This window comes from Cryptomeria japonica, chromosome 9 (genome assembly GCF_030272615.1).
Source record: "Cryptomeria japonica chromosome 9, Sugi_1.0, whole genome shotgun sequence".
In the NCBI taxonomy this organism is placed as follows: Eukaryota; Viridiplantae; Streptophyta; class Pinopsida; order Cupressales; family Cupressaceae; genus Cryptomeria; species Cryptomeria japonica.
In genome coordinates, this window is record NC_081413.1 from 739,486,293 (window position 1) to 739,498,846 (window position 12,554).

Genomic DNA, 12,554 nt, shown 5'->3' on the forward strand with positions numbered 1-12,554 from the left:
ACACACTCTTTTTTTCATCATAAGTGTTATGGACGTGGGAACACCAACATGGGGTTTGTCTTAGGCAATCCCTTAGACAACACAACCCTTCTTCCTCATTTTTTTTGTGTGTAGGTTTATATCCAACAAATAAAGTGGTACAAGAGTGTAGATCAAATTGTGTTAGGCTGTGACAAATTTCAAATTTGAAAAAAAAGTTTGGACTAATTCACTAGGTGCCCTTGTCCTACTGTTTTGGTTGAATTTATGGGAGACACTATTTTAGAGCCTCTTGAATACATTCCAACCCACCTTTATCAACTTTGAACACTTTTAGGCTAGGGCCCCAACACCCATGTCCGACTCTCCCTACTCCAATTATCATATCCAGGTTCCTCTTTGTATCTTTGTTCTAGATCTGGCTTAGTTTTGTCTTTATTTTTGTAATTTACTGTTATTGCTAAAATATACCATTTTTCTATCATTAACCCTAGATCACATATACACACTTCATAATCTCAATTCCATTACAACAAAGGAATAAAATCCTAGTGTTCAACTCTCTTATTGGGACTATAGCTGAACCTCTTCATGTTCTAATGCTATTCTATGAACATTTGAGATCTTACTTTGCATCCATAGGATTAGGATCTCATTTCCATACATATCATAGAGATATCAATAATGATAATAAGAGGAGTGTAGAAGCAAAATAATTTGTAGGATACATGGAAATAGTACACAATCAAGTAAGGGAACACATGGAAATAATGAATAGTAAATATAAGGAACAAGATGATGAAAAGTAAGGGCACACATAATTTAAGGTTGGGGATGAGGTTATGGTATATCTCAAAAAAGAAAGATTTTCAATATCTACACATATAACAAGATGATGGTGAGGAAGTTTGATTCAAGGAACACCTATGAGGTTGAGTTACTGAAAGTACTTGGTATGCCACATATGGGATCCAAGTTATCTCATTTGGGCATCTGAGACCCATGTTCCCCTTTTTTGTGCATAGTTAGAGTCTTTTAAGCATCTCTTCTAGTTTTGTCCCACCTAAAATCTTGGGATTTGGATTCATGATTTTTTCAAACTCTTCTGACTTGATCATTTTTCTTGGCATATGGTTATTTTAGGGGATTAGCCTCATATTCATTACGAATTATAATTTTTTTGGCATTCTTTTAGGATGAAGATCATCTTCAACATATGCAAATGTAAATTTTTTGCAATCTTGGACAATTGCTCTATTGATCAACACATTTCACTTTTTTTTTAAAGATACTATTTGTTCTATTATATTATTATAAATTGATGCAGGAGCATCCCCAGTTCGTGGCAATCTTGCATCAACCAAAATTATTTCCTTTCTATTTTTGCTTTCTGTTTTGTAGTTTCAACATTTCATTATGTATTTTCTGGAATTGGCTCACCGGATCTCAAGGAGTTGGATTTGGCTTGAAGACTTGATCATCTACCTTATTCCCAAACCACGAAGCATTTGGATCATTTTCTGGCAAGTTATTGCTACCAGTTTCCTTGACAATTTTCTAGTACTAGTTGCCTAGACCTATTTGCATTTGTGATCTACCGGATCCCTTTTGTAGCTTGTGGAGCCCTGAGCATTAATTTCGATGTTCCTTGGCATGTGGCCAACCTTTCTTTTGATCCACACTTCATCTTTTGGATTTTCCAAAGGAATTTATTTGGCAGAGTTCAACCTTGTTTTTTTTACACGTTAGGTCTTGTTCTTCGACATTTGATCCCTTTTTGGGCCGATTGGATCCCCTTGGATCATATAAATCATTGTAATTGAGCATTATAATGCAAATCAGTTAAGAGATAGAACATAGAAGATAGATCCTAAGATTTGAGGTCCCAGTTGTGACATGTTATGTAATTAAGCATATTTAAGCAGGCCAATGAGCTAGTTTTTGTATCCCGGTTGTTATTGGTTGATTGTGATCAGTTTTTATGATATAATTCTTCTAGCTCTGCATTGTCTCCATCAGATCCTTGTGTTTCCATTGTGTTTACTCTTGCTGATCAATCTAGATTGATCTCTTTGAGGTCCCTCCTAACTGGTGATTACATCAAGTGGTATCAAAGCGAGCTTTCATTTCAGAGATTGCGTTGTCCTGAGGAATTTTGTTGTAGGGTGGCGGACTATGGATCCGACCTGCAGCTGCAGAGGATTGGCGTGAAGAGGAAATATGAATGGTGGAGTGCGTGGGAATGAAGAACCTGTTGTGATGGAAATGTTGCAAGGAATTGCAGCTCAGTTCGAAGCCGTTGAGACAACTTAGAGAAGAGGCCGACCTATTGAAGATGTGAGTGAAGATGAAGGAGAAGAAGCCTCGACAGAACAAGTGAACCCACCGGCGATTGATCCAAACGAAGAAAGGTTTTTGAGGGTTTTGAGTAGGGCGAATATTTTAACCCACCATAATATGATGGAAAGTTGGATTCAAACAAATTGATGGATAGGATCTCGAAGATGGAGAAATATTTTGATTTTTAGAACACTACAGAAGAAAGAAAGGTGAAATATGCCTGTACCCGGTTGAAAGGTCATGCATCTCTTTGGTGGGAGCATTTGCAGGTTGATAAACAGAGAAGAGGTAAAGAGAAGATCAAAACATGGGATCGGATGGTTGCTAAGTTGAAATCAAAATTTATGCCAGCTAATTATCAAATGAATTTGTTCCGGAAGTTGCAGAAGGAATCTAGTGTGAAGGAGTACACCAAAGCATTTTACAAGTTGAATATCAGATCCAAACATGTTGATGATGAATTTGAACAAGTTGCAAGATATTTTAATGGATTGTGGATGTCTATACAAGATGAACATAGTTTGATCAAATTGCAGAGTGTTGAAGAAGCTTACTAGTATGCCTTGAAAGTAGAAGAGAAGTTGAACAAAAGACATGAGCAGAGACAGAGAGGTAGAGGTGGAAGGTTTTCTGAAGGAAGATTTTGAGGAGGAAGATGATATACCAGAGGTAGAGGAACTTGTATGAATTAGAACAAGGACAAGGAAGTGAGCAAAGAAGGTAATTCATACCGGAAAGATGATAGAATTTTCTATCGGAGGAGAGAACCAGATGGCTACCGGAATGAGAATTTTGGAAAAGAAGACAGAAGACAAGACAAGAGAGTGTTTAGAGGAACTTGCTATAAGTGTGGAGGAGAAGGAAATCACGCTTTCAAGTGTAAGAAGACAAAGAATACCAGAAGAACAATAGTGGTGGAAGAAAACCCCACCGTATCAACTAATAAACTAGAAGATGGAGAACTATTGATGATGAGAAGAGGTTTGTGTCATACCGGAGGAGATGAAGAGCCCTTGTAGAGGAAGAATTTTTTCAAGACCACATGTAAGGTATCTGGTAAGTGTTGTAAAGTTGTTATTGATAGTGGTAGTTTGGATAATTTTGTTTCAGAAGAGATGGTGAATAAGTTGAATTTGGAAAGATTGAAACACCCTAAGCCTTACCAAATAGGATGGATTCAGGATGATCATAATGTTGGCATATGTGCAGAGTATGTTGACATGATGATATTATGTTGTCATTGATGTCAATATGCTGAAGAAAGAACTGGTAATATGCTGAAGAGTGAACCAGTAATATGTTGAAAATGAACCGGTTTATTGAAGTTAAGCAACTAGAAAAGTGAACCGGTATAATGTTATGAACCGGTATATGTGCAAAAGGTGAAGCGGTACATTTGTCCAAGTGAACTGGTAAATGGAATGTTTTCTATCAAGGTTTAATATGGTATGACTACCGGTTGGTAGTCCCAGCCTCAGGGTTTCCAGTTGAAGTGTTTTGAGCCTTTGTGATTCAACCGATGGCATTGTGTGATGAGTTAGTATTGTAATGGAGATCAAATCATGTTTCCAGGTCAGCCTCGTGTGCGTGAAGGATCTTGCATGAAGAGGATTGATCCTATCTACCTCAAGAATGTGCGAAGTCCCTGCAAACAGTGAAGAACGCGTGATGGGTTATCGCCTCCAAGAAGCAGTGAAGAACGAACGATGGAGAATGTCTTGTGATCTAATCAAGACCGTTGTATTCAAATGCAAAGTGTTCAATGGTCAAGATTGAACTCAACTGAATTGCTCAACCTAAATGTTTAGGGTTTAGGGTTTATGCTACTGACCTATCTGTTTCCTATAAGGTTGATGTTGTGTTTCATGTTGAGATTGTTGGCAAATGTTGTGTGTGTATCTAAGTGTAGATATACGTGATTCTTGCCAGACCAAATAAGAGAATTGATACCTGTAAAGTGTGTGTGCAGAAGGAAGTAACTAAAATGGATCTGCATTGGCATTGAGTGCTATTACCAGATCATTGTAATACCCATTGATCTCTAATCACTTCAACAGTTGGAAAATCCCTTAACAGGGTAGCTTTAACCAGCTTGTTGTAAATCCTTTAACAGGGTGACTCAAAACCATTGAGTTCATGAAATCCTCTTACAAGGTAACGTTTAACAAGGTTTAACCCTAAACCAGGTATTCTAGCCATCCCTTAATTGGGTGATCCCTAACAAGATTGGTTCCTAATAGAACCTGTTGTAACAGTCTTCAAACGGACTAGGCTCCTAATAGAGCGGACTTCTAAAGAGTTCAAAAATAGCTTGTGGGTATTCATCCCCACCGTGGTTTTTCCTAGTTGGGTTTCCACGTGAAAAATATGTGTGTCATGTGTGATGCCTCTTTCATGTGATGTTTTGTTATTTCCTATTTAGTTGTGAATCATGTTGTTCTAGTAAATTATTGTATCTCTGATGATAGATTATTTGTTTATGCATAAGGATGAAGTGGAGATGAGGGAGTTGATTTTATGGAAAGCTAAGTGTTGTTGGTTTATGTCTTTCATAGTCTCATTATGTTTAACCAGTAGTAATCTGGTTTAGACCAGTATTAGTGTTTGTCTGTCAAGTGCACTATTTGCAGTCCAACCAGTTCAAGAAATGTTTTTGTGTCTATAATGATTCACCCCCCCTCTCAGTATTGGTTTGGTACTCACTGTTTATCATTGGGTTATCACATAAGTTGTTTATAAATGAGAAATGCTTGGTGAAATTGAAAATTGGGAATTATCATGATGAAGCCTTGTGTGATATTATGCCTATGGATATTTGTCACCTTTTGTTGGGTAGACCTTGGCAATTCGATAGATAGGTAATACATGATGGGAGGAAGAATACATACACTATTGTGGCCAATGGGATGAAGCAAACCTTGTTGCCCTTGGAGGAGCCTTTGAAGAGAGAAGTCTATATGAATGATATAATATGTTTGGTGGATTGAAGGAAATTCTTGGATGGAATCAGACATGAGAATGTGTGTTTTACCTTAGTTCCTAAGAAGAATGAGAATCCAGAGCATGAAGAAGAACAACCGGAAGAGATAAAAGAGTTGTTGACAAAGTATGAAGAAATCATATCAGATAATGTGCCTAATGGATTACTAGTTGTGAGAAGTATCAGTCATTGCATGGACCTGGTTCCCGGAGCTAGTTTGCCTAACAAAGATGCACACTATGTTGGATCTCAAATCAACAGATTGGATGGGTTCTAAGGAAATGCCAACTCCTATGATCAAACCTTCCAATTTGACTTGGCCAACTTATAGAGTGAACCTATTTGGTTACTAACTCTCTCACTTTAGGCTCTGCAAGACCTAGGCGGGTATACCTATTCACTAGTGGCTTTCGATGACCAATGCTTTTTATAGATTGAGTATCTTGATCTAAATTCTTCCCTATCTCAATATGGCATATGTTCCTAGGATAGGTGGCTTTTAGATGAGTTCAAAAATTGTTGTTGTGAAAGCTATTAGATATTTATACTTGAAATTTATATGTATACACTATTGCTAATTGATTCTATATACATCCTACTCAACTATTCCTATTGCTTTAAAGTAAAGGTAATTGATATGGTAAAAGTTGTTGTTTATGAGTGACCAGTGTCTTTCCTGTTATTTGGGCTACAAAGTCTTATATTTCCCTAGGACTTAATGTATGATTTGTGAGACAAATTTTAAAACTACCCCCTTTGGTAAATATGTCAGTTACCTTTTCTTATGAGATCTGCTAAATGTTTATATCATAAACCGCCTGAATGAATTTAACCCTAACCTTAAGGGACCATTCAAAGAAGAACTACAAGGAACGATTATAATCCACAAGTAGATCTTTTTAGTCCAAATTTATAATATAGGAACATATACTTCACTGTAAGAATATGAATAACCTTATCTCCTTTAGATAATATCACAAACAATTGCCTATAGAAAATGAAATAACTCACAACACATATGCGAAGGAAAACAACTGATTGTATTAAAGGTTCAAAAATAGTACAGTATCATGCCAGAGTTTCTATTATATTTCTTCTCACTCTCATATCTACATTTTTTAACCACTTATATATGTGGTTGAATGGGAACCATACCCCTTTTGGGCTGAAAAGTCACCATTTTACATTAAAATTAACAAAACCATTTGAAATTAATATGCAAACTAGTTAGTCAATAACCTTGCTTTAAGCTATCTTTTGGGTTTTTTGTTTGGTCGGCAGCCTTAAACTTAAGATACGAATCTGAAATTGGTTGTGGTGGTAGGAAACATCCACTTCTAAAATGGGTCTTTATCAGAGTTGATATTGGAATGCATTTTCATTCCAAGTCGACATCTTCTTTCATGCAAGTCGAAATAACAGGCTTTTCAACCTTCTTACGGTCTTCTGTATGGTCTACAGCCAAAAACAGATTGTACAGATCTAATATTTTTACCGGAGCTTGGAAAATTGATTTTCTGAAATGGGTATTTCTTATATTTGCATGTTTAATTCATGTTAATTCTCTATTCATATCATCTTTTCTATAGATCAAAAACACTAGTCTTTCATGGGGTCCATTGGAATTAATTTATTCATATCCTCCTTTACTCTAGGCGTTCAAATAATTAATCATCCATTATGTGTCATTTCCATGAAGTGACCACCATTTTCAATAGTAGGGTGCTTGAAATTACTTGTAAATTTGAAGCTCCAATAGTAGCCTTGTCTGGGGATGTATGCCCCTTGCGGGTATAGCAAGAATTTAGATCTCTGGTGGAGTAGACCATGTGCCTTATTCATTGATCTATTTTTCCCTCTATCAAATAATTTATTTTGGGCATGTATCAACATTGCATTTTCAAAAACATCATGATCATTCATCTTGGTACTATCCCAATCAACCATGCCATTTATTGCTTCTAAAATATTTCCCAATTCTTTATGCAATAGTGATGCTATAGTGTGTTCATTTGGTGTAGTTGATTCTATCTTAGTATAAAATGTATTACTTGAAAATATTTCTTCCTCATAATATAAAGGATTTGAGAATACATGAAAATCCTTTTCACACATACCATGGCAGTAGGGAATATGATTTTCCTCTATCACTTCATCACATAAGGGGTTTGAAAATATTTGAAAGCCATTTTCAAATTCACATACCTCTTCTTTATCAATTGCATCATCAAGGTAATCAGGTATGGATTCACTTTCCTCATAACTGGCACAATATTCTTCATCAATGTTAGCAACAATTTCTTCAGGTTCTGGCTTGTACTCACAAACATCATCAATTACTTCTTCATCAGATGGGACTTCCAAAGGGATAACTGATTCTCCTACATATTCATCTTCATTTGCATCTCTTATGTTGATGTTATTCTTCTCACGGAAATCATGTAGTGCCCTGATCATCTCCATAGCAACTGAACACGCTAATTCCAAATTATCTGGTCCACATTCACTCATGAGTAATTCTGTGAGCATAGATATATTAGGCCTTATATCATCAGGCATTTACAAATATGTTGTCATCATTATACCAATTAATCCTTTTATAGATTCACCTTCCTTTCTCCTTATGCTGAAGAATGCATTAACATGTGCCAAGGGATCAATATAATGATCTGTTTGAATTTGATTATGGAATGTAAAACAATGTGGAGAATGGACTGATGGATTGATGAAAGATACATTTTCTTCAATAATGCCATAAAATTCCTCTAGGAACCATCATTCAAGTTCCTCCCATGATGAGATGCTTTGTGGGGATAACAACCAAAAAATATTCTCTGCAACATCTTCCAAAGTCATCACGAATAATTTCATGATCAATTCCTCGGCACAAATCTGAAAATTTTCAATAAACCAGTAAAATGCTTTCAAATGCTCAATTGGTGATTCACCTTCTACTCCAAGAAACCTCAGCATACGAGTTTTAAGCTCATACGAGAATGGATATGGATACATAGGGATGTTACTAAAATCCAATGGCTTGTATGTAGCTTCATAAAGTTGCCATCGTGTAGATGTATGTTGTATCCCTAAAAAAGGAGCTTCATAAGAATATGGATACTGATACATTTTGTATTGATATTATATCAACCACTGATCTTTTCTTCATTAATTATACACAGAGTCACCACCTCCTTCATAGAGGACAAAATTTCTTTTTATTTCTTTTGAGTTTCCTTTTCTTGTTGAATTCTAACTGCACAATGGGATGGCCTTGTGTTAATGACCTTCTTCCGTACATAAAATTTCTTATTTTAGAGTCACCACCTTTCTTCTTGAAAGGAAATTGTATTTTGTATATGAGTTCTTTCCCACAACAAAGTCTTTCTTAAATGAATGTGTCCCCAGTAGAGTCGCCAATCTGTTGGATCTCAAATCAACAGATTGGATGGGTTCTAAGGAAATTCCAACTCCTATGATCAAACCTTCCAATTTGACTTGGCTAACTTATAGAGTGAACCTAGTTGGTTACTAACTCTCTCACTTTAGGCTTTGCAAGACCTAGGCGGGTATACCTATTCACTAGTGGCTTTCGATGACTAATGCTTTTTATAGCAGATTGAGTATCTTGATCTAAATTCTTCCCTATCTCAGAATGGCATAGGTTCCTAGGATAGGTGGCTTTTAGATGAGTTCAAAAATTGTTGTTGTGAAAGCTATTAGATATTTGTACTTGAAATTTATATGTATACACTATTGCTAATTGATTCTATATACATCCTACTCAACTATTCCTATTGCTTTAAAGTAAACGTAACTGATATGGTAAAAAGTTGTTGTTTATGAATGACCAGTGTCTTTCTTGTTATTTGGGCTACAAAGTCTTATATTTCCCTAGGACTTAATGTATGATCTGTGAGATAGTTTTTAAACCTACCCCCTTTGGTAAATCTGTCAGTTACTATTTCTTATGAGATATGCTAAATGTTTATATCATAAACTGCCTGAATGAATTTAACCCTAACCTTAAGGGACCATTCAAGGAAGAACTACAAGGAACAATTACAATCCACGAGTAGATCTTTTTAATCCAAATTTATAATATAGGAACATATACTTCACTATAAGAATATGAATATGTTGGTATTATGGATGTGTTGCATTGGTTTTGTCATTGATGTCAACACTTGTCAACACTTATCAACACCTATCCTTCTGGAGATCTTTGGTTATGTTCACTTGCATATTCAGTGACTTATGCACAGTCATCGGTATCTGGTTCACCGACAGGTTATATTGTTCATCAGCATAGAGGATGACTTGTTATCATTTGGAGATTACTTGGTTATGTCAAAGACATGGTTTGGACACCTGGTTTTGGTGATTTGGTTATTGGTCTAATTGAGTTGGCATATTTGCTGTTACTGATAAATTATTCTAGGTTATGAACCGACATGCGTTATCTATTCCAGATCAGCATGACATGTTATGGAGATGTTTATTGATTGGTTATCATTGTAAATTCATTGAGCCGACATGATGCCTCACATATTGATTCATTTATAATTGATTTAATTGTAATATTCTTAGTGAGTTACCTACACATTTGGTCTTAGGTTTTGGTATATATGTGTAGACACCTAAAAATGGTCAACGCTTGCGGAATCGTACTTTAACATTTGTGCATTGCCTTATTTTAGGGTTTTTGCGTCGCATTAACATTTCTCCTATGTCATGCACTTGGTCTGTATCATTTGCGAGCATCAAGTCTTTCTTCTGCATTCTTCAAGTTGTCTCGCTTTAGAAATTGGTCTTTTCGACAACAAACTTCAATCATGATTTTGGTCAATCTTATCCTGTCGCATCAATGTGTGTGCTAATTTGTCATCATTTTGGACATCATCAATCCTAATTAGGGTTTTGTCCTCTTTTCAATCTTGTCGATTTGCGATCAATTTGTCATCGATTGCTATCATTTTCAATCTTGTCATTTTGTGATCAATTTGTCATCGATCGTCGTCCTTCTCAATCGTGTTAATTTGGATCAATTTGTCATCAATCGCTATCATTTTCAATCTTGTCATTTTGCGATCAATTTGTCATCGATCGTCATCCTTCTCAATCATGTTAATTTGGATCAATTTGTCATTATTCCTCGTAAATTGGTGCATTTATCAATCAAAATCATTTATCACATTGATCATTTATCAATTCAAAATCATGATCGAATGGACATCAAATCAATCTTACATCAAGACCTAATTGTCGTCTATGCATTTCTAATTCATCTTCCAAGGTTTTATGATTTATTCATTTAACCTTGTTTGTCATTTCTCCCTCTAGGTTAAATAATTTATTTATTTATCCTAGGTCTTCTTGTCACAATTAAATGTTTATTTAATTGGCTAATTAATTCCTCCTATTTGTGTAAATTAATTAATTAATGAGAAATTATTAATTAATTTACCTAATTTGCTTCAATTTTCTAATTTCCAAGTCATCATTTCCAACTTAATTTTCTAATTTCTCCTAAATTCCTAAATTTTTTTATTTCTATTTTCAAAATCTTGTCATAAGTCCTTGCATAGCAATTTGTCATAAATTGTCATAAATCATCATAAGTCCTTGCATAGCAATTTGTCATGCACTTGTCATTTTTGCTATTCTTGATTTGAATTTCTATTCGAATCACTATCATGCTAATTTGATCATTTCTCCAATTTATCTATAAATTGGATGAATTTCTTCAACCCTGATCCCCAATAATCACATTATCGATCTATAATCTTCTGAGCTAATAATCGCTTGTTTTGAATTACTTTGTTGAATCAATCACGCTTCGAGTACTCTTGAGCAATCATCTTGTCTACTTGCTTTCATATCATGATCATGCACTAGTAGGTGAGATCCACAACAAAGCTATTTGGAGAAGAAAGAAGGACAATGGAGCTGCATGAAGGAAGCATTTAGATCTACATTTGGTTTGCATAATCTTTAGTTTTGAATGTTTCACTTTCATGTCTTTATTGAGTGTGTTTAGGATAGATCATTGCATTTGAGCTTTCGTGATTGAGCTAGATTAGTATTTTGATATATGCTTTGATGTTTTCCGATTTCCTAGCTACAATATGTAAGATCTCAATTGTGAGATTAACATGATGAGATAATGAATAGAAGATAAGATAAGGTTGTAATAAGGTATATGTGAATATAAGTAGAGCTACTCATGCAGACATCATTTGAAGATTCAAGGAAGGTATGAAGGAGATAATCAAAGCCTAACCGGTACTGAATCCGACATATCAAGATGCTATTTTGAGCAGTACATTATCTAGGATTTAATCATCCTATTGTAGTCAGTGTGACTCTCATTTTGTGATTGAGCAGTGAGCTCTAGGCAGTTGGCCTTTCTGCATGTGCAGACCCCATTTGTACACACATACTATCTGCAGTAGTATCATTTGATTGTGGGTAAGGTTTCCCACTGTGGTTTTTCCCCTTATAGGGTTTCCACGTACAAATATCTATGTTATGTGTTGTGGATGTTATTTCTCTTTCTGTTTCATGCATTAAGCTTTACCGGTATTGTTATTAAATGTTAAACTGTCAACCAACATTAAGTTTGGTTTACTGGTATTATGCGTCAAGTTTGATTAAGTTATATTTGGGTTGAAATTAATTGACAATTGATTCACCCCCCCTCTCAGTTGCCTCCGGGTCCTAACAATTGGTATCAAAGCTCAGTCCTCTTTTTGTAGAAGTTTAACTATTAGGGATCCCACAGATACTGAGAGGGGGGGTGAATCAGTATCTGACTAGTAATTAGAATTTCTTAATTTTAAACATGCAGAACATAATATAACAGTGTACCGGTATACGAAAAATAATGCAATAAACAGAATCAAGAACATCCACATGAAAAGCACACCATAACACAAGATGTTAACGAGGAAACCTGGTGTGGGAAAAACCTCGGTGGGATTTGTGACCCACAATATTCACTCACTGGCCAATAAGAGAATATTACTTACAATAAGGGCCTGCACATGTAGGAAGGCCAATTGCCTAGAGCTCACTGCTCAATGGGAAGTCTCACTGACTTACAAGAGGGATTATACAAATCCAATATCTTGTACTGCTTTACAATAGCATTTTCAATGCTAGATTCAGTACCGGTTCCTGCTCTATTCTTTACATATACCCCTTGACCTATATTTTGCACAATAGGTCTACCTAATATTTTCCTATATGCTTCTAC